The sequence below is a fragment of the Podarcis gaigeae genome (genome assembly GCF_964106915.1).
Source record: "Podarcis gaigeae genome assembly, chromosome: 12".
Lineage (NCBI taxonomy): Eukaryota > Metazoa > Chordata > Lepidosauria > Squamata > Lacertidae > Podarcis > Podarcis gaigeae.
The window spans coordinates 43303970-43326599 of NC_139688.1; the positions used below are offsets into that span (position 1 = coordinate 43303970).

General features: G+C 43.6%; 1 protein-coding gene and 1 long non-coding RNA gene across 5 annotated transcripts in view; both read left to right on the forward strand.

Annotated features, from left to right (window-relative positions):
• The window catches only part of RBMS3 (RNA binding motif single stranded interacting protein 3), a gene marked incomplete at its 3' end in the record, with an annotated part of 741806 nt that overhangs the window by 23492 nt on the left and 695684 nt on the right, over positions 1-22630 (forward strand). The window lies entirely within an intron of this gene.
• Positions 4697-22545, forward strand: LOC310828495. Its single transcript, XR_014556966.1, has 3 exons — positions 4697-5244; positions 14190-14227; positions 22320-22545. It is a non-coding gene; the product is annotated as an uncharacterized lncRNA (long non-coding RNA).

Here is a 22630-nt window from a genome sequence, read left to right on the forward strand (position 1 = left end):
TCTACGACTCTGCTACAATTTCAACATCTCGCTATGAGACTGCCCAAATTGTATGTTTTATATCTTATACCCCCCCTTGTGCAGGGTATGTTGCAGGCCTTGTAAGATTAGGCTGTGGGTCAGAAGCAGGCCAGGGCATCCAGATCACACACTTCTCAACCACATATAAGAAAAAAAGGCATGTTTCTTGGAGACAACACATACTGACTGGAGAATGTGCATATTGCCTAGAGAATGCACAAAATGTACACCCCCCAAGGCGTTTTGGAGATTATGTAGAATTTACAAAACGCAGCCAAGATGTGCACATTCCCCAAGACCTAAGGGGGATTATGCATAATGACCAGTACAAAATTCCACCTAAATGTGAACATTCTCCAAGGCCTGCTGAAGATAATGCATGTCGCCTGTGAAATGTGCACAGTTCTCTCTTCGTTGATGAATTGTGTGCACATTCTCTGTGAGGTCTGGCTCATTGTTATGCTTATTAACTACTCAGCTTAGCTCATTCCCCTTAACAGATACACACCTATCAAGTCAGGTGCTAAGATATATGTGTTCCCTGAGTATTTAGAACACCCTCCTAAACTTCTAAAAGGGGCTCCTAATTTGTTGGGAGTACAGGGCAGCATTTCTGCAGTTCATTTAGTTCAGCAGGAGAAGGAAGAGGTGGTGAGTGTGTGCTGCCTTTCCACAGTTCAAACCATGCTCAGTGCAGCTTAGAACATGAAAAAAAATGCATAACAAAAGTAGTCATAAACAATAACTACAACGTTTAAAAAATGCACAACCAAACTGAACCATTTCCACATAAATTGCAAGAAGATCTAAAACAAAGTTGCAAAATAGCAACAGCAACCCTCTTCCCCAGCCTTTTTGTAGCTGGAGTCAATTCTCCCAGGCGAGGTGGAAAAAAACCTGAAAAGCAGGCAGCAGATCTTCCAGGATTCACAGCCCATGGATGGAACAGACTTATGAATAAGTGCATGTGAAGCTATATCATGGACTGGAAATATACCGATCTTCCCAGTCCTAACGGGGACTAAGGAGCTGGGATAAAGGCTTCATGGAAAAGATGGGCTTTGAGGAAGGATTTGCAGGAAACAAGACAGGTGGCAACACATTTCCTGGGCGACACTTCTAGGCGTAATGAGCAGCAAGGAAGAAAGAGATGACTTGCATAAACCTCATACGCATAGGCTTAGTTTGCAACAGGGCCAGCCCTACCATTAGGCAAAGTGCTTGCTGGGTTTTGAGGTTCAGGGAACAGCGATAGCCCCTCCAGCCTTTCCCATGAGCCACCAGGCCATTTACCTCTGCCTGATCTATCCCTGTCCCTCTTTAGTTGAAGTTACCATCAGCTGCAAGCCCAGTTGGCCTCTGCACATGTAATAGGGTTGTCTGGAAGCAAACTGTCTTGGGCCAAATGGTCTTAGTTCTTGATTCGGTTTCAAATTGTTCCGGGCTGCTTTTATGCGCCACACAGCACCAGCATCAGACGTCTGCGTTCAGCTCTATTTATTTGTCTTTGTCTATTGATTGCCTGTCATTGTTTCCTGTATTCCATTTGTTTTTCCTTGAGTTTAAAAGACCAGAACATTGAGTGGTTGATAAATAGATTTGAAAAGTTGCCTTCGTTCCATGGCGGCTCCTCTCAGGAATCTCCCGTTATCCTCTGGTGAAATGTTACCAGGTACTTTGTTACATTAATGGTCCTCAGTGATACGTTACAGGTATTGTTTTGTCTCAAACACAAGCAATGCTCTTAGAGGGAATTGTTCGCCCTTGTCTCAGAAGCACATCCATTGCCACAGAAGTGGATACTTGACTAGAGAGCAGTTCTCATGATCAATAGATCATGTCAGCTTCCCTTCTCAGGAGCAAACCTTCCTGATTTTTAATTGTACACGCACACACACACACACACACACACACACACACGTAGTAGCGAGTTCCATCAAATGTTTTGTAATGTGAGAAGGGGTGTATATATCGAGCTTCTCATAGAAATTCAGAAGGGGTGTGTGTGTGTGTGTGTGTTTGTATCACTTATTCATCCCTGGCTAATCCCTTCCTGATTTTTATCTCCTGGAAAGCGATTTATGTATCCAGCAGAGAAAATCATGCACAAGCTACCTAAATCTGATGTGCAATTGACCATGTGCATCTAAGACTTTGCCAGGAGTAAGAACCTTTCGGGAAGGGGGGGGGAATGTATCGCTGAATCACTGCTTTTGCTGTAAAGCCAGTTGAGTTTGAATGAATAGCAGGCTAACTGGTGCAATTTCCCCCCTGAAGATTATCTAATCTTTCCAAAGATTATCTTCAAACAGGTGTTTTACTACTTTCGGTCAAAGCCTTTTGTCAGCGTTTGATTGGCAGAATGGCTGTTGAGATTCAGTGGCAATAAGGTTATACATGCTTGAGGGGGGATGTTCACATAGAGAGGTGGCATCGTTTAAACTGACTATGGTTGCTGGTGGTGTAATAGTTCAGAACTCAGTCAAGTGCAAAAATGGGCATTCAACGTTAGGGGTGATTAGTTATATGCTTCTAAGTTCTCTCAGAAGGTTGGCAACATTGAGCCATTGCCAAGGCCCTCAATGTAGCAAGAACCCCAGTGCCAGATTCCCAAAATTTTACAATACAATACAGTACAATACAATACAATACAATACAATACAATACAATACAATACAATACAATACAATAATACAATTATTGTATTGTATTACTTTGCACTGTAAGAAGTGCTGGGCTGATGCCCACTGGTGCTACATAGTTATATAGGTAAAGGTAAAGGGACCCCTGACCGTTAGGTCCACTCGCAAACAACTCTGGGGTTGCGGCGCTCATCTCGCTTTACTGGCCGAGGGAGCTGACGTTTGTTCTCAGACAGTTTTTCTGGGTCATGTGGCCAACATGACTAAGCCGCTTCTGGCAAAACCAGAGCAGTGCACGGAAACACCGGTCACCTTCCCACTGGAGCGGTACCTATTTATCTACTTGCACTTTGATGTGCTTTTGAACTGCTAGGTTGGCAGGAGCAGGGACCGAGCAAGGGGAGCTCACCCCCTGGCGGGGATTTGAACCGCCAACCTTCTGATTGGGAAGCCCAAGAGGCTCAGTGGTTTACATTACAGCGCCACCTGTTCTGTTCTGTCATTGGAGATGAGATGAGCGGTTCTGGGAGAAAGGGCCTTCTCAGTTGTTCTGTCCCAATTGCTGAACACGCTTCGGGAAAAAATAGCTGAACCATGCACCAGTAATGTGTCTGTTTTACAGTTTTTCTCCATGCCTTTTCTGTTTACTGGCTGGTCAGTTTCTTGCTTGGTTTTACCACTGCTGGCTTTATTATTGCACTGTAGTACAGTGTTTTGGGTTATTGTTAAGGTTTGAGCTTTTTATGGCATCGTATGCATTAAATACCTTTCTGTCTAAATGCAAGCCACCTTGGCAATTAATTGGGAAAATGGACTATAGTTAACTAAGCTGCACTGAAAGTATAAACTGGGCCCCAAAACCCCTGTAATCAGTGAGATACAAATGTGCATCCCTTATTTTTGTGTTTTTACAAAGCCCAGATTTAGTGTGCTATTAACTTAAGTTGTATTTATAGAGTTAGACGTTCTGAAATTAATGGCCCTAACATATTCATGCTCATTCGTTTCAGTGAGACTTCTCTAAGCAAGGCCTGGCAATTTATAGCCTCCTTACATTGACTAGCTTTTAGTAGCCAGAAAGGTGCTGATAATTATATAATTTAAATTAATGATATATAATTTATGACTTCAGGTTATAATTCTAAACCAAAAGCAGAACAAACAAAAGTTAGAGTATGACTTTGCATTAATATCATTTTAGGAATGTTGAAAAGCTACCAGGGGCCACAATCCAGCCCTAGTCACGTGCAAGTCATTTCTCTCTTTCTCTGTCACTCACTCACTCACTCACTCACTCACTCACTCACTCACACATTCCCAGAGAAATTGAACCGAGTGATTCTGAGCAACATTTCATTGCCCTGGATGCAATATGGATCAGCTGCAGGCACGCAAACCTGTTTTTGCATGCAGATCTCACTTGCCGGATCAGGTGAGTGCATAATTCGGTTTGATGGATGAGTTCCCCGCATGTTGTTGTTTTGCCAACGTTCTGAATACGAATATCTAAAACGCTCTTCGGAGGGAGTGTCTGGGAGTGTTTGTGTTTGAGGGAATGCAAAAGAGAAAGTGGGAGGGTGTTGAACCTCATTATGAGATGTCCAATGTAGGGGCGGGGGCAGGAATTCGGTTTCATTTGCATTTTTATGCGAACCTACTTCATTTACTCTTCCCCAAACAGTATACGAGCCAAATCATGACTAGCCTTCAAAATGTGCACTTCTCCAAATTTTGCAGTGCAGTTGTCCAGCCAAAGAAATACAGTGGTACCTCGGGTTACATACGCTTCAGGTTACATACGCTTCAGGTTACAGACTCCGCTTAGCCAGAAATAGTGCTTCAGGTTAAGAACTTTGCTTCAGGATGAGAACAGAAATTGTGCTCTGGCGGCGCGGCGGCGGCAGGAGGCCCCATTAGCGATAGTCGTGCTTCAGGTTAAGAACAGTTTCAGCTTAAGAACGGACCTCCGGAACGAATTAAGTACTTAACTCGAGGTACCACTGCATACCTAACTTTGGGGGAAATGTGCATTTTGGAATGGATGGATGCATTGGTGAAAATGCCATTAATAATTAAAAAAAAACAACGGGGGAGCGTGCTGGCGGAAATGTGTATATTAGGCTAAAATGACATCCTGTGTATATGAGAAGAGATGTGCAGGAAAGTGCTGATGATTTTTGCAAGGATTTGGTGCCGGGTGGGGGATTGCAAACTGATTTGGAAATATGGACTGAATTAAAGACTGGGAAACAGAGAAATTAAGGGAATTCAAAAGGGACAGACTTGGCCATTCCAAGTTAAATGAGGAAAAGAAAGACCATTGCATTGCAAAAGGTTTGCAATGGAGAACCTCACTTCCTGCCCCTTGCATGGTCCCGCCTCTTTATTTCAGCCAGTCAGAATGTAGATATTTGCATAGTGAGGGCTATGCAGTTATTTCTCATTAAGACAACTAGGTTTCTTGCTCCCGCCAGAAACCCGGTGGAAAGCCCTGTGGGTGGGAGCTGTGGAGCTTTATGAATAAACAACTCATCCGCCTTCCCAGCATCTCGTTCAGCACCGGGGGATTATTATGACTAAGGTAGAGCTCTTAAAATGCAACTACCCAGGCTTTAAAAACCCTTATGAGTGTGCAAGGGAGAATAATCCTTATTGAGCTGTGGGGAGGGGGTTTGAAAAGGCACGGGAGACAGAGGATCAAAGAGGTTAGCAGGAAGAGAGCACGTTTCAGCAATAATGAGGTTGCTCTCTGTCAACTCAATATATTAAATGTACCCTACTTTGACAACCCTCTTGGCCTCTGCTGGTTGGCTTATTTAGCCCTAGGTGTCTGCAAGGCTTGCCGCTGTATCCAGCCGGAATGAGGGCCTAAATTCTAATTGGAAGCACGGAGAGCAGGAAGAAGCTTGCGGCCTCATATAAGGCACAAGTGCTCTTAAGTTATTATCCTAACCAATGCATTGATCCATTCCACTGCCTATGCTGTTGGGATTATTATAGTGTGTTTCCTTGCTCAGTGCCAGGAAAAGCAGCCAAAGTTCTCTGATTAAAAGCATACATCTAGGCTGACCTGAAATAACTTACGCTTTTCAGAACCGGGGGAATCTAAGACAAATGTCCGTTTCCCTTAATAATTCCTTGCATTGTGGTTTTCACCAGAGAAATCTTATCAAATCTGGATGCTTTCTTGCACTTTTAATTAAAATGTACATTTTAAAAAAATATTAAAGATTTTCTTGGGTTACAAAAGTACACACACTGTCTCTGTTTTCAAATCATGAAAGCTCCTTTCTACAAATCAGTTCTACTCAGTACTTTTTTTTTCTGGGGGTATTCAAGGGTACGCAGTACTGGAACCTTTTTTGTTTTGTTTTGTTTTCCTAGAAGAAAAGCACTGGTTCTACTCGGCGTGAGTGAACACAGGCTGCCATTTTTGGGGTAAATGTTCGTATATGTATTCATTTGCTGGCTTTAACTTTTAAAAATCTATGCGGTTTGCATAAAAGGGCATGAGATATTTATGAAAAATAGCAATAAAATAGACTTTAAAAATAGGAGATGTTATATAATCATCAAAATAAAGTTAATAGTTTTTTTTTTTAAATAAAAACCCTGGCATTGCTACTGCATTAACCATTTTAGGATTGGACGCAGTGGTTGTACCCCTGCAGAGTTAAGGCATGGCATTGTCCATTAACCCAAGAGCATCGTTGCACCTACATAGCCCTGCAATGCCAGGAAAAGCCACCATTAGGTGGCTGGGGTGGCCTAGCATGTGTTTTTTTTTTTTTCTTTCTGCCCATGTACCAGAAAGGTAAAGATCAGGCCCAATTTTGCTCTTTTTTAAGCTTTACATTGGGGATGGGGAACCATTTTCACCCTGGGAGCCCCTTCTGGGCAACTTTCTTGCAAGCCGTAGGCAGGAGCAGAGCAACAAATACAAATTAACCTTTGTACAGTGGGGTAGTTTCTACACACATTCATGCACCTCTCTGTATTCTCCATTCCAGACAAACAAGAAGCATTATCATAGTTCAGCGTTGTAATACAGCTAGGCAGAAACTTTCAGTGAGGGTGCAGAGCAGCACCAATTAAAGGAGTACAGAGCTACCAGCAGAAGTCCTAGGGTGGTTTAACAGGGAACCTTGGATATTGTAGTTCTGTGAGGGGAATAGGCGCCTCCTAATAACTCTCAACACCCCTAACACACTACAGCTCCCATTTTGGGGGGAGGCAGGGGGGAGCCATGACTGTTCTAAGTGGTATCATAGCGCTTTAACGGACTACCTTAAAGGCAGTTCAAAAGCATGCCAGTGCAAGTAGATAAATAGGTACCGCTGGGGCAAAAAGGTAAACAGTGTTCCCATGCACTGCTCTGGTTTCCGTAAAAGTGTCCCGTTGTGCCAGAAGCAGTTAAGTCATGCTGGCCAAATGACCTGGAAAGCTGTCTGTGGACAAATGCCGGCTCCCTCGGCCTGAAAGCGAAATGAACGCTGCAATCCCATAGTCGCCTTTGACTGGACTTAACCGTCCAGGGGTCCTTTACCTTTTTTACCTTTTACCTTTGTCTGCCTCCTATGATCTTCTCCCGCAGTGTGCACATCTCCAAGGTAGTGCGAATGCATTGACATCCTTCCAGGCTACCTATGGCAAAGGTGAGAGGCACTACAGGTGTGGCAGTCACTCCAAACACATCTTAACATCTTCTGCAATGTACAGTGGCGCTGCATGGCAAATGACGAAAGGGGTTGCCGTCAGACTGTAGAAGTGAGAGGAGGAGGTATTATCCAATTTATTCTGCTGCCCATCAGAGGAGCAAGGTCTGCCAAGTCAGCTGCAGCACCTTTGTACAAGTATGAGAATACCTACCTGGTTCCAGGTGGCTATAGATGCTCATTTACAACTCACCACTTTGTTCCAGTGTTACCCACTGGGTCTCTGTTCTTTAACAACGACTTCATTCCCCTTTCCTTGTATATCTGCTCCGCTCTCTCTCTTTTTATTGATGCAAACCATTCTTTGGTGACGATATATGGCTGAATGGTGGGATAAAAATATGGGGAGGTATATTGGGATTGTTATATGCATTTTCATAAACCAAAAGTTTAAAATATGAAGAATATACAGTCATACCTCATGTTACGTTTTTTCAGGTTGCATCCCGCGGTGATCCGAAAGTACCAGAAAGGGTTACTTCCGGGTTTCGCCGCTCGTGCATGAGCAGAAGCGCTAAATTGCGCTTCGCGCACCTGCAGAAATATGGCGCTTCAGGTTGCGAACGGGCCTCTGGAACGGATCTTGTTCGCAACCAGAGGTACCAGTGTGTGTGTGTGTGTGTGTGTGTGTGCGCACACACACACACACACACACACACACACACAAGGAAATAACTAGAAAAATAAAGCAATCCCTGAGGATAACAAGGCTTCTTCTTCTTTTAATGCATGACATGGGCTTATTTATCCTGGCTCCTTTAAAATATATAGATATAGATAGATATTAAAAAACAAAACAAAACACACAACTTAGCAAGGTTTTACGGCACTTCAGGCCTTTTGAAGCTTCCTGATAACAAAAAGCTATAACTGCAGCAAAACTCAAGATTGAGGTTAAAGTTTTGCTTTATTAAATATATGACTTTGGTTGCCACACAGAATAAGAACTCTGAGGTTCATATCTCACCATTTAAAACCTACACTAGTTGATAATAAAGAAAGCTGAAAGTAAACAAAGTGTGAAGGAGATGCACAACTGAGTAGTAACAGTAATAATTATTAATTCTCAGTGACTTCCAGCCTTTCTGTACAATTCTTTTTTAAAACAACAACAACCACCTGTTATTGGTAATTTGCTCACAAGTGTAAACTACAATAATCTGCTTTGAAATGGAAGCAGGACTTGGTGGCAGCTGAAAATTAAGGTCAATATAATGTGTCTCTCTGCATAGCAAATACAAACATAGATGTTCATTTTGTCATAGTCTTAAAAGATGTAGGAGACATAACTTGTGAAGTACTTTATAACATTTATATCTGCCTCAGAGGGCAATTACGTGGAAAGACTTTCAAAGTGATGAAGTTCTAAGCCAGGTTTTATCTACAGCTCCCATCATCTCTAGCTTGCAGGACCAGTGGTCAGCATGATGGGAATTGTAGTCCAAAAACAATTGGAGACCCGTTTGGGAAGCCATGTTTTAAGACATGGATGGGGAACCCGTGGCCCTGCAGATATTGCAGCATTACAACTCCCATTGCCTCTAACCATTGACCATGCTGACCTAGGGCTGATGAGAATTGGAATCTAGTGCCATCTGGAGAGTCACATGTGTTCTAAGCCCTCATCAATTGCCTTAAAAGGTATGTATGCTGCTTGTGCAGCATGCTTAACAATCTGTAGACATGGGAGTTATGTCAGATATATTGTGTGTTCTTTCATATTCTGCTGGAAGCCACCCAGAGTGGCTGGGGCAACCCAGTCAGATGGGCAGGGTACAAATAATAATATTTTGTTGTTGTTGTTGTCACCAGTGAGTTCCTTAATGTGTGGTTGTAGGGTGGAGTCCCTCCCCATATACTGTATTTTTCCGTGTATAAGACTAAGTTTTCCCTCCTAAAAAATGATTTCAAAAATTAAGGTACCCCTGCCCGTACGGGCCAGTCGTGTCCGACTCTAGGGTTGTGCGCCCATCTCACTTAAGAGGCCAGGGGCCAGCGCTGTCCGGAGACACTTCCGGGTCACGTGGCCAGCGTGACAAGCAGCATCTGGTGAGCCAGCGCAGCACACGGAAACGCTGTTTACCTTCCCGCTAGAAAGCGATACCTATTTATCTACTTTCACTTGGGGGTGCTTTTGAACTGCTAGGTGGGCAGGAGCTGGGACTGAAAGACGGGAGCTCACCCCGACGCGGGGATTCGAACCGCCGACCATGCGATCGGCAAGTCCTAGGCACCGAGGTTTTACCCACAGCGCCACCCGCGTCCCTTTCAAAAATTAGGGGGCATCTTATACATGAGGCCATCTCCCCCCCCCCATTTTCTTAAATCTGAGTCCCCCAAAATAGGGGGCTTCTTATACATGGGGGCATCTTATAGATGGAAAAATACGGCATTTGGGCTAGTTTGGGCCATGCAGAAGCAAGTGTTGAATAGGAGAAGAAAGCAATGGATAATCACAGGCAAAGAAGTACTTTGTGGTGCATATTGTTAAGGCAGACTAAAGGCTCCTTTTCAGAAGTGACAGGTTTAACAGATGGGATGGTTCTTGAAATTGTGGGATAGGAAGATGTGGTGATATTGGGAACAGCACGAAACAGATGCCCTAGAAAAGGCCAAGAGAGAGGGTCAGATGCAATTCCTTTAGGAAAGTCGTTCAGAAGAATGCATTAAATTTAATGAGTGCATAATGGAGTGCTACAACAATTCTGTACGTGTTGTTACTAAAAGCTGGGAGATCTGAAAATCCGCAGGAAGGTGCAAGAAGGGACAGAGGCCACTATGAATACTGCATTAGAAGGGGTGTGGGGTGAGAATGGGCGTATGATGTGACATTCTGCCAAGAGAAAATGTGAAGATTCAAGAAGGTACAGGTTAGCTCTTAAGTATTAGGAAGTTGACATTCTCCCCCTGGATTCATTCCACTCTGCTCTGGTCATGTTAGAACAGCAAGAATACAAGAAGGTCAATGTTGTGTTGGTGTATTGGTCAATCTAGCTCAGTGTCATCTATGTTGACAGGTGAAAGTTCTCCAGAGTTTCTGACAGTGATCTCTCGTAGCCTTACCTGGAGATGCCAGGAATTGAACCTGGCCAGTGCCTCTTGGATACAAACCTTATGCTCTACACACCTTCTCTTTCTTTCCCAGCCATTTGTCTACTCAATCCATTCCCCTAGCTGCTCTTTTTCCAGACGGATGGAAACACAGAGATCCATGTATCTTTCACATTTGGGGGGAGAAAAGGAACCAGGGGTATGGGAATTTGAGGCACAAAATGGCTGTTGGGGAAGAAAGAGATAGCCAGGGGTAGCCAACACGGTGCTCTCTAGAAGGACTACAAATCCCACCAGCCCTTAGTCAGGATGGGCAAGGTTGAAGGATGATGGGATTTGTAATCCACAATATCTGGAAGGGGCCATGTTGGCTGTCCTTGGTTTAAACCAGCCCTTTCTCTGCCCTCTACCCTGCCACTTAACCTGACACTACCTTTTCATAAGACTTAACAACAACAACAACAACAAAACTATATTGAATTGTAGAACAACAACAAAAAGATGAAAGAAGCTGGATGGGAGTTGGAGGAACCATAATTATAGCCCCACCTGTAGAAAGTCTCCTGAATTGTAGATGCATAGGCATTGGAAGGAAATACACGGCTGGTCATAAATGTCAATTTTCCATTGACCTTGACCATCAGTGCATTTCTTCTTCAGAAGGAAATTTTAGCTGAAGCTGCAATCCTACTTGATTAAAGCAAGATAGAGAGAGAAGATGAACAGGGAGGAGTTAATAAATGCGAGCAAAGGGCAGTGTCCAGAAGTCGGTATTTTAGATCCGAACTGGGTTATTGTTTCTTAAAATTTGACTTGATGCAAGGTACATGTTCTGATTAATAAAGTACATCAGAGGTCTTTTGGGGAGAAAAAAAAATAAATGATCCCCGCAGTGCTATAAAAGCTAAATCAGAAAGAACTACACTGCATAGCAGAATTCTGTAAGATAAATCAATAACTCTACATGCTCTAGCAGTGCTTTGTAAGCTGAAGCCGGAGTGCCCTTCCCAGTAATCCACTGAGGATGGCTTCAAACATTATGCATTTCCTACAGGAAGTGTGAAATTCCTACGTAGCATGTTCCATTTCAGTTATAGGTTGGGGGAATTTATTTCTGCAAGGCAGAGAAAGAGGTTTTCAGAACAGGCTATAGCTTTGTCCTTAGAAATACTGATGACAATAATAATGGGTTTTGAAATTAAATGGCAGAAAAAAGCAGTGGTTTTCTGGGTTTTCTCGTAATTAAAAGGGGCTAAGTCGGCATTGTTCTTTTTAAGCTAAGGGACTTGTGCCTTTCTTGGCATGTGCCGCCACGCAAGCTGATTTCCTTGTTTATAACTACAGCTATTCAGTGCATAGAACCTGTGAGCTTGCCAGGCATGTACGTGCTACAGAGGAACAATTACAAAGCTCTGAAATGTGGGGAGCCCCTGGTCTACTCTTAATGGTATTCCTACTTGATAGGTTTCCTCTTAATCTATTGCTGAGCAGGGTTGCAACGTTTAGTTGATTAGCTGGTTAGATTAATTAACTGAAAAACATTTGATCCACTAAAAAGGTGCCCCTGGTTAAGTTGGCAGCACATTATTTTAAATAAATAATACTTATTTTAAATACATGTACTTATTAAAAAATGCAAATCACAGGCACTGTCTCAGAAGAGGCTCGACCACTTTTAACGGAGCTGTAGATACCAGGTCAGTAGCTTTCTTTGCCTGAGTGTTGTGCTGGATCCTTTGCCTTGCTGACAGGAAGGAGCCAGCAGTAAATCACACTGCAAGTTGGAGTTAACTCTTCATTAGCAAGAACACGATCTGCACAGACTTGGAGGAGTGTCAGGCCTAATGAGCACAGAAGCTCATCCCTAGGTCTTGCCCCAATGGCTCAGTTGCTGAGACTGAAAGTCCCCACCTCCCTACACCATCCCCTCCTCTCCAGGGTTTTCCCCCAAGCAATTGGAGACTGCGCCTACGTGAAGCCAACCTCTTCTCCACCCTTTCGATGCCTCTTCCGGTTCTGGGAGGCAGAGGGGAAGGGGAGCTTATTGCAGGAGGAAGGCAAGACACCTGTGACTCTTCACCAACCTAGAGCTGGGTGATAACTGGTTTTCTATATCATGATATATCACCAGCTAAACATCATGGTATATCAATATATCACGATACGTGAATTAAGGAAGGAACAACGCAGAGACGATAAGGACAATGGTGATATGGTTTAGCTGGTGATATGGTGAGGTTTAGTTGCTGATAACATTTCAGTGTTTAGTTGGTGAGTTATCACGATGTTGAAAACTAGATATCGCCTAGCCCAGGCATAGGCAAACTCCGGCCCTCCAGATGTTTGGGACTACAATTCCCATCATCCCTAGCTAACAGGACCAGTGGTCAGGGATGATGGGAATTGTAGTCGCAAACATCTGGCGGGCCGGAGTTTGCCTATGCCTGGCCTAGCCCTTACACACATTGTGATTTGCGATATATTGCCAGCTCAAATATTATGAAACAATTAACACGATGTGAACATCAAACCGGTGTTAGACGATATATTTATATATTGCCCAGCCCTACACCAGCCTGACTCATCTATGCCTCTTGGCCTCCCTCCTCTCCCTGCTTCAGCTTCTGCCTATAATTCTGGCCTTCTTTCTGCCACAGATTCTCCCAGCTCACTAAGCCCTGTTACCTTTTTAGCTCTTTTCCCTCTGACCACTCATTGTTGTCCCACCACCACTCTCTGGGCCCTGAGCCTTCTTTCCTTAGTGGTTCCCCAGCTGGTTCCTCCCACTATTCTTCTGCATCCAACAAGTCCATGACATTTCCTTAGTTTGAGATACCTGTTGCCTTAACCTGGTTTCCTTTGTAACCATAAGAACTGGAACGCATGGGCAGAGACTGGAGAAATCTCAGAGTCAAGAGATTCCTGTGACCAGTGGGTGCAACTTTATGTCCCTTCCAGTCCCTCCCTCCATCTGGTTAGCAAGAGCAATGCAAATTGGATCAATTTGCACCAGTTATTCAGTATTGTATATAGTTTGAGGTAGTGTGTGTGTGTGTGTGTGTGTGTGTGTGTGTGAGAGAGAGAGAGAGAAAAGTCAAGAGTTTCCTGCTCTTACTCTGTTCTTGCTGAAGAAAAGCAATGAAGTTTTTGCCTTGGCTGCTGTGACCTTGACAACAGGGATTGATGGGAATGGGTGTTGCTTTGTAACATGCACCTCTTAAAAGGCTATATTCTGCAACCTTTGTACTTTAGGAGCATTTGAAAGATCTGCAGTTAAGCTTTTAAAAAACCCTGTCAGAAAATACTTGACCAAGACATGTTCATTATTTCATTAACCAGTGATTGAGGATGCTCTCTCCCTTCTGTCAACCAGAGTTGCAACATTGAACTATAAACCTGAGACAGAATATTATTACAGGCCACATAATGCACATTATCCTTTTTTGTTTTACCTTGTACTTTTCCTGTATGACTTGAAGCACCAGCATTTACTGTTGAACCCTGAACGATTTCACTTCTTAAAGCCAAGCTGTAATTTGCTCTCAAGTTCCTTTTTCCAAATCTTCATAATTACACATTTTTAAACAAAATTCCTCTTAACTCAAGAATTACAAGCACAAAAGGATCCCAGGAAACAATCAGATAAGTATTCATTTATTTAACTCAACATATAGAATTATGTTGCCAATAGTTTTTTTTTAAAAAGTTAAACTCTTAATTAGCTAAAGAAGGTTTTAAAACTTTTTTTCTCTTTTTTCAGAGATTCACACTGAAATCCACAGGAGTTCATTGACTATGGTAAGAAATGACCACCATTCAATACATGTTTCTGTGCTAGAGTTCTCTTTTGCCCCTCCATATACTGTACCTCCCAACTAATGAGTTGACTGTAAACACATTAAAATCATCTGCTTCGGCTATTAGACATGAATGAGAAATGGGTTAAACCTGGGAAATTTTGCTTGCATTTCCATAAGCCATTTCAGTTTTCAATTGGCACTTCTTCATCAAGCATAATCATGCAGCTTTTGTGTTTTGGGTGTGTGCTTCTAGGACTAGCAATCTGAATATGAATTAGTAGGTCAATGCATTGCCGTGCTGCTAGAAAAAAAATATTTGGAGAAATATACACACCCCACTCTCATCGTGGGGCGTTGTGTTTGCTGAGCTGTCGGAAATCCAGAAAGCTTTTTATAGACTCAAAAGTCCTCATTTGAAGGCTTAGGATTTCTTTGTTTTGTTCTGCAATCTACTTAGTATAGCTGAACATGTATTACAGGGAATCAGGAGAGCAGCACCAGAATCACACCAGTTTCATTTACTCCCCCCATTCAAATCTGCTTGTAGCACAACTGAAAAACCCAAAGCTCTCAAAAATTGATTGTTTAGGCCGTGGGTCAGCAACCTAAGGCCCATGGGCCAGAAGCGGCCCGTGGAGGTCGTTTGACCGTCGCCCGAGCCTCTCCTGAACCGAGTTTCCAGCTTGTGCGCTGTGCTAAACCGGTGCAGTGCGGTGCGGGGACTTGCTTCTGCAGTGCCGAAAATTGCGCCTATGCATGCGCAGGCGCTGAAAATCACATCTGCACAGATGCAGATGCCGAAAATTGCGTCTGCGCATGTGCAGACGCCAAAAATAGCAGTCATCCAACCCAGGGAGGGTTCTCTGCGGGACCGATCCGGCCCAGGCAAGATAAACCTTGCTGACCCCTGGTTTAGGCCAAATCAGTGTGTGGAAATCAGACCACTCTCCAGTATTTCTTAGGAACATCCCCCTTCCCGCGGCCGCTTAGGATTGCCAGCTCACTATACAACAATTGCAACAAAACCAGCAACTGGCCTCATGGCTCTTTGTCCCTTAGCTTCCTTTGCCCCCCGGGAGCACAAGGCTAGGATGGAGCCAGCAAGTATGGGCCCATTCCATTCCATTCATATCCTTGGAGATAAGTGTACGGAATCTGCAAAAGGTTTCTTTGCAAGCTGGCTTGAATTCATGGCAGGCTGCAAAGGAAGATCCCTTTGCTGATCCCAGCAGAAGCTGCAGTCAGCACTGCTTTTCGCCACGGATCTGCTGCACCCAAGAGCTCCAGTCAGGAAATCCTGTGTTGGAACTAGTCCCAGTGGGGCTTGTGTTTGGTGCCAAATTTAAAAGATGCCAAATGCGAGCCCAGCATTTTCTAGGGACAACCAGGAACACAATTTAAGGCTCTTCCTCCTCCTCCTTTTCCAGATGTGTCTTCACCTGCCACATACCTGACATTACATATTATTTCATTACACCTGGATACGATTTGGGGGAAATGGCCTCATGGACCAAAGATTGGTCTCACTGCTGCCTTTAAAGCTTTATAAAACTGTAATGAACAAAAATAACAACCGTGTTTTTTTATTCATTTAAAAAATGACTCTTGAATTTTAGCAATCACTATACAGTACTTTTAAAGCATTCTTGTACTACTTCAGCAGTCCTGGAGAATCCTGGGAACTGGACAGTCATACCTCGGGTTGAATGCGCTTCAGGTTGAGCGTGTTCCAGTTGCGCTCCGCGGCAACCCAGAAGTAACCCAGAGTGTGTTACTTCTGGGTTTCGCCGCTTGCACATGCACAGATGCTCAAAATTATGTCATGCGCAGAAGCGGCGAAAAGCGATGCACGCGCGTGCAGACGTGCCATCACTAGTTACGTTTGCTTCTGGATGCGAACGGGGCTCCGGAACGGATCCCGGTCGTATCCAGAGGTGCCACTGTAGTTTGTTAACAGTACTGGCAGTTGTAGGTCCGTGAGGTCAGTTTTATGGACATGCAAGTGTCATACTCCCTGAAGGACACAACAGAATCCAACTTTGCAGAGGAGACTTGCTGAGACACTTTCTCCTTTGTTGGAGGAGATCTGAATCTCGTCTCATCAGGCAGGTTCTCGTGAGGCTTAATTATTCCTGCGAGGCTTAATTCCCATACCAAGTTTTACATACATCTGTTCTTGCACTCAGATGTCTCCAGGCCTGTGCAGTTGCTAGACTAACAACCACATGCATCTACCCTCATCTTGCTTTTCTTGCTGCCTCTGTGAAGTTCCCCTGAAAACTCCATCATTTGCTGCTGCTGCTGTTGCAGTTTGTCCCGACTTCTCCTTCCTCCATCCTGCCCCTCGCCTCCTTTGCATTCAGGGACCGAGCCAACATCTTTAGGCTGCTTTGGCAGCCAAGTTTCATCCTCTTGTGTCCAGCTGTGTCAGATCTAGTGGAGTGTGGGAGTCGAGGCTGTCCCTTCGCTACTTCTGCCCCACTGAGAAATGCTGATGAAGGGCGTTCCTTTGTTAATATTAATATGCAGATGCCACCAAGCTAGCCCCATGGCTGAAAAAATTATCATGCCATTTTCCTGATGAGTTAACAGCCCTTTTGGACAAAGCAGATGAACGTGCTGGAAGAAATTAGGTTGGTGTTAGGAAACATGTGGCTCTGTAGATAGAATAGGGGTCCATCTTTCATCAGTCCCAGGAAGAACAGTCAAGGGTGGTCAGGTAGTTGTAGTCTGGCTTCACCTGGAAGTCAATAGATTCCCCACCTCTGAATCAGAAAATGCCTGGTCTGTATCTCCGCTGTCTAGACCAGGGGTAGTCAACCTGGGCCCTACCACCCACTAGTTTCAGGATTCCGGGTGGGTGGTAGGGGGTTCTGTGGCATATGTTACTGCAGCACTGGTGGGCGATAAGGAAATTTTACCATCAAGAAAGATGCATTAGTGGGAGGTAGGTATAAAAAGGTTGACTACCCCTGGTCTAGACCATAAAATGAATCTTTGTCTTCAAGCTATTTATATTGTTGAAAATACAGATTTCAGACCGCAAGCCTATACCCGCTTACTTGATCATAAGGCCTATTGACCACAATGGCACTTCTGGGTAGACATGTCTAAGTCTGCATTACTAGTTACTCAAATTACTGTTTAAATCATTCAAACACATGCTATTTTTAAAAGCCAGACAAAACCTTTATCAGCAGGTATCTTACATGACTGCATAATAGACCTACCTAAATATGAAACCTTTAGTAAAGCACCTTGGTATATAAAAGTGTACAGGTATGAGCAAATGCCATTGTTTTCTTCCTACTTAACTCCTATGGAATGGATGCTGTATTATTTAGGAAGAAAACTCCCCCATGAATTCTTCCTTCAGGAGATTTCCTGCCTTCCTGTCTCTGCTCAGTAGGATAACTTGGACTTCAATTCATGTTTTCCCTCCAGTTCCTGTGCAACACAATTCTTCTAATTATTGTGATTACTGCATCTGTTCAACAGCTTTTGTGCCCCTTTCTAAAGAGATTTATCACAGAGGCACACCTGCTGCCTTTACATTGAACTTGATGTTCTGGTGTTAATTTCAGCCAGGAATTTAATTGTATTATTCTGCGAAGAATGAACCAACCTGGTTGTAAAGGACAGGCACATCCATGCATGTGTGTGTGCACACAGGTTTTGACCAACCAAGAATTGAAACATGGGTGCAACCATTAGTATCTCACCTATCCATCCTTTTGTGAACCTTAGGTATGGGGAACCTTTGGCCTTCCAGATGTTTCTGAACTGCAACTCCCAACATCCCTTGCCACTTGCCATGCTTGCTGAGGCTGATGGGAGTTGCAGTTCAGTAGCCTTTGGCAGGCCAAAGGTTCCACACACCTACTTGGCCTTATTCAAGACAGAGTCTCTCTCTGCCCATGCCATATATGAGGTCCACAGACTGGAATATTGGTCATCTGGAAAGTTAGATGGGTGGCAGGTGACGTCCACAGAACAGTAGCTTATTTAAAGCAAATGTGGCCTGCACATTTAACATTTAATGCTGGCTTTTCCCCTGACAAAGGCTCTGTGCGCAACAGTCAGAAATGCAGCGAGTGCAGACTTGCTTAGCATGGGATTTGTGCCGGGGAAAGCTTCACATGGGAGTTCCTTTGCAAGTTTCCCTTTGAAAGGAAAAGATAGCAATCCTCTCACAATGTCAGTAGAGCATCATCTCCAAAGGGGCTTCCAAAGTTAACGACTCGGCTCCCCACAGTGGCGTTTTCTCATTCATACAATACATTCAGCTGGATTTTTCTTTAAAGCTATGAGCCTGGAACACTAAAACAACCTCCACTAATTAGTTTTGAACTGTGCTTGGGAGTCGCTATCTTTTTCCTACCACTGTACATAATTTAAGATAGCATAGTAGGTCTCTTTCAGCCATGGCTGTATTTGAGAACTAGCCCTGAAATATCCACCTGGTGGCTATGTGTATTCAGAAGCTGTGTGTTCATTTCTAGAGATCTGACCACTGTGTTTTAAATCAGCAGCCTCTGGGGTCCTTTGGTGTGGTAGGTCCTAGGTCTCTCCCCTTCTCTGTTCTTTCCCTTTAGAAAGTTTTGGTTCTCTATGAGCTCAAGCACTGTGAAACTACTGACACTGAGAACCCCGGGGAACCAGCTTTCCTAGAGCGATAGTTCCTAATTTTGCAGTCTTCTGTTTGAAGGGCTGCCTGAGGAAGGCCCTATGTTTGAGGGACTGTCTGGACTATGCCCAGCTTGAAGATGAAGAACCATTAGAAGGGGCAGCACAAGGGTATTGGGAGTTCCCCATCAACAACACCTGGACAGCAGATGGAGCAAGCCCTGCCATTAGGCAAAGTGGGGCAACCACCTCAGGCAGCAAATATTGGACAGCAGCAATGGCAGCTCCCTGGCTCTTCTTTCTAAGCATTCCCTGGGCATCTCTGTCTGTTGGAGGACAGCACTGTACTTGCCATATGTCCTACCCAACCCCCAAACTATCCGGTGTTGAACTAAAACTAAACTGCCAGTTCTTGCTTGTGGGATGAAGAGGGAGCATCAGTTTGTTCTTCGCCTCAGGCAGTAAAATATATTGGGCCAGCCCCGTGAGCAGGAACATGGGTCACCCGGTCACAACCTTTCCCACCACGTATGGTGAGGTGCATTGTACTGTCATTTAGGTTTAAGTAATTCTTTTCAAACCGCTGCTATGCAAATTAATCAGGATATGCACATATTGGGCTTCTTTCATCTGAAACGCCCCCAAGCCCATTTGTAATTAATGACTGGGGCCAAAATAGTTGCTTTAGGCATGCCTAAAGCTTGTGCAAACCCAGTGGGACTTTTGCCATTCCCCACCCACCTTGAATCGCACAGCCCCTGTGACATTCTACATGCTGCTTTTGACATTTCTCCAAGTTTCTGGTCAACTTCAGCCGTCTCAGAATGGTGGTTGGAGCAAAGGCATTCATGAAATCTGAGTCCAGAGCCCCTTTGGGTGCATGGAATGATCCAAATCCTACCCATCATCACCATCATCTAGCAACCCAGATTTTGCCTTTCTGCAAATTGAACCAAAAGTGCAACTCCTTTCCACCTTCTTGTGTTCACTAATTGTTATTTGAGAGACTGGTGCACAATTAGACCAGGATCAGTGTCTGCTATTATTATTATTTAATAGGGTCTCCTTGAAATTTTATTTAGCTGAACAAGAAACTGCTACTGTTTACATCCATCCTTTCATTTCCCACTCACTCAAAAAAGAAAAAAAGTAAAAAAGTGGGGGAGGCACTGAGGTTACTATTGAAGTTAACACAGCCTTTGCATAGATCAGGCATAGGCAAACTCCAGCCCTCCAGATGTTTGGGACTACAATTTCCATCATCCCTGACCACTGGTCCTGTTAGCTAGGGATGATGGGAATTGTAGTCCCAAACATCTGGAGGGCCAGAGTTTGCCTGTGCCTGGCATAGATTATATTAGGGGAGCAGAGAAAAGGATGGGGTAATCGCAGGAGAGGAGCAAGGGGTGATCAGCTGATGGTGTTTGAATCACCTTAATGAGGTTAGAATTGATCAGGGAGGTCATACCTGCCTTTAATGATTCCTCTTATGCCTTGCACAAGCTTTTCAAAACCTCTTCAGATCTAGCTTCAGAGAAGACATTTCTCCAATGGAGACCAAATCACTGCCAAGTGGAGCAGTCTAGCTCCTCAATCTGCCTGTTAGAGATGATGCTTCTGCTAAATTTGTGGCAGAGGGCATTTGCCATCCTTGCAATGTTTCCAATATTGGACTCCTGTTTGCAATTCACGGCGCCTCATTGCATCCTTTTGACCAACAGCTCTGCTTGGTTCTTTACCATTCATTTGTCACTTGGGTGTTTATTCTTCCCCAAGTGAAATAATACTACTTTTATTATCTAAAAGCATTTCTAAGCCACTTAATATTTTAAAATCTCCAAGCAGTGTGCAAAAATAAAACATGGAACAATGAACAATATTATTTTTTAAAAAATGTAACATAAAAAGCCAGTTAAACAGTATTATAAAAATTAAAAATAGGAATTTGGTAACAGGGTCCAATCTTATGAGCAAAAATATATGTATTTAGAAGATGCCTGAAGCAAATGATGGATGATGTTTCACATATGGTAGAAGGAAGAGTATGGTACAGTACAGAGTCAGTAGCAGAAGATGCCTGTTTTCGGGTGTGGTACCATGAATCAAACTTCCCCAGATGATATAAGATGATATCCAGGTCTATAAAAGGGCAGGTGGTCTTTCAGATAATTTGTAGTTGATTGACAGTTCCCCCATCACAGGTGTAATCTGTAATATACTCTGTGTCTCTAGGGTGCCAGGTGCAAAAGAGGACAGGGCTCCTGCCCCCTAATAGTTGTGCAGTTCTACACAACTATTAAAAGTGTAGCATCCCTGTCGTCTGTTCCCTCTGACCATCTTATGTATTTTCCTTTCGTAGAATTTCATTCCTCACTTACTGTCCCAAATTACCCATGTTGGCAGAATCCTTCTGAAATTCTAACCCTGCCCTTTGGTCTTCCTCTGGAGTCAGACAAATGCACTTTGGACATAAATTTGTGGAAACTTCCCATTGAAGTATTTCTCCCCCAATATGAAACTGGCTTTTAAATCAGTTTATGAGTCTTTCTGATTGCAAGTTGCCTTTTGCAGTTCTGTTAAAGCTCCCAAATAATTCGATTTGGTACATATCAGCTTGCTCATTGCTTTGTAGCTGCTGTGGAAGAATGTGTGTTGGTAAGGTAACTGTTTTCTGCTAGCAAACAGTGGCATTCCTCAATTTATCCTTAGATCCCCTTTCTCCCCTCCCAAAAGAAAATTGTGTTATTTCCAACAAAGCCATTGCTTGAGTGGAACAACTTCCACTCGCCCTTCCCTTCCCTTCCCCTCTCCTCCCTCATATGCTCCCCAGTCCAGATCTGTATTAATAATAATAATAATAATAATAATAATTTATTATTTATACCCCGCCCATCTGGCTGGGCCTCCCCAGCCACTCTGGGCGGCTTCCAAAAAAATATTAAAATACTGTAATACATCAAACATTAAAAGCTTCCCTAAATAGGGCTGCCTTCAGATGTCTTCTAAAACTCCAGTAGTAATTTTTCTCTTTGACATCTGGTGGGAGGGCATTCCACAGGGAGGGCGCCACTACCGAGAAGGCCCTCTGCCTGGTTCCCTGTAACTTGGCCTCTCGCAGTGAGGGAACCGCCAGAAGGCCCTCAGTGCTGGACCTCAGTGTCCGGGTAGAATGATGGGGGTGGAGATGCTCCTTCAGATATACTGGACCGAGGATCTGAAGGATTCCTGAGAAACAGATTTAGGGCTGCAGGGAGCATGAGGTGGGAGGAGACATTTACACCACAACTTCGTTGGGTACAACCCACTGAAATTGCATACATCTCCAGATTTCTGGCTTTACATGCTTTTACCCCACCAAGATCCTTTCTTGGGTTCACATTTAGCCAGTTCTTCTGCTGTAAATTCATTCTGATTAGCAGAGAGATGGATATGTTCACTTTACTAACATTTCCATTCTCTTTCAGGAATATTGTTGAAGGATCCCTAACTGGAAATATCTCCCAGAAGAATTTCAAAACCTGTGACCAGGCGTGCAGGGATATATTGCCAACCTGTTTCAAGTGTTAAAATCAAGAAACCAAAAGTGGACAATATCATCTGAAACTTTTTATTCTCTTGTAGCGTACAATTTGTTTCATCTAACGCTATGTTAAATTTTTTACAATATTGTCAAATGAAAAATTGCATTACAAAGCCAGTGTTCCTCTTTCATCTGAGACAACTGCATCAAGTTAAATAACCCAAAGTAATAATAACATTTTGATCTTTGTTCTAA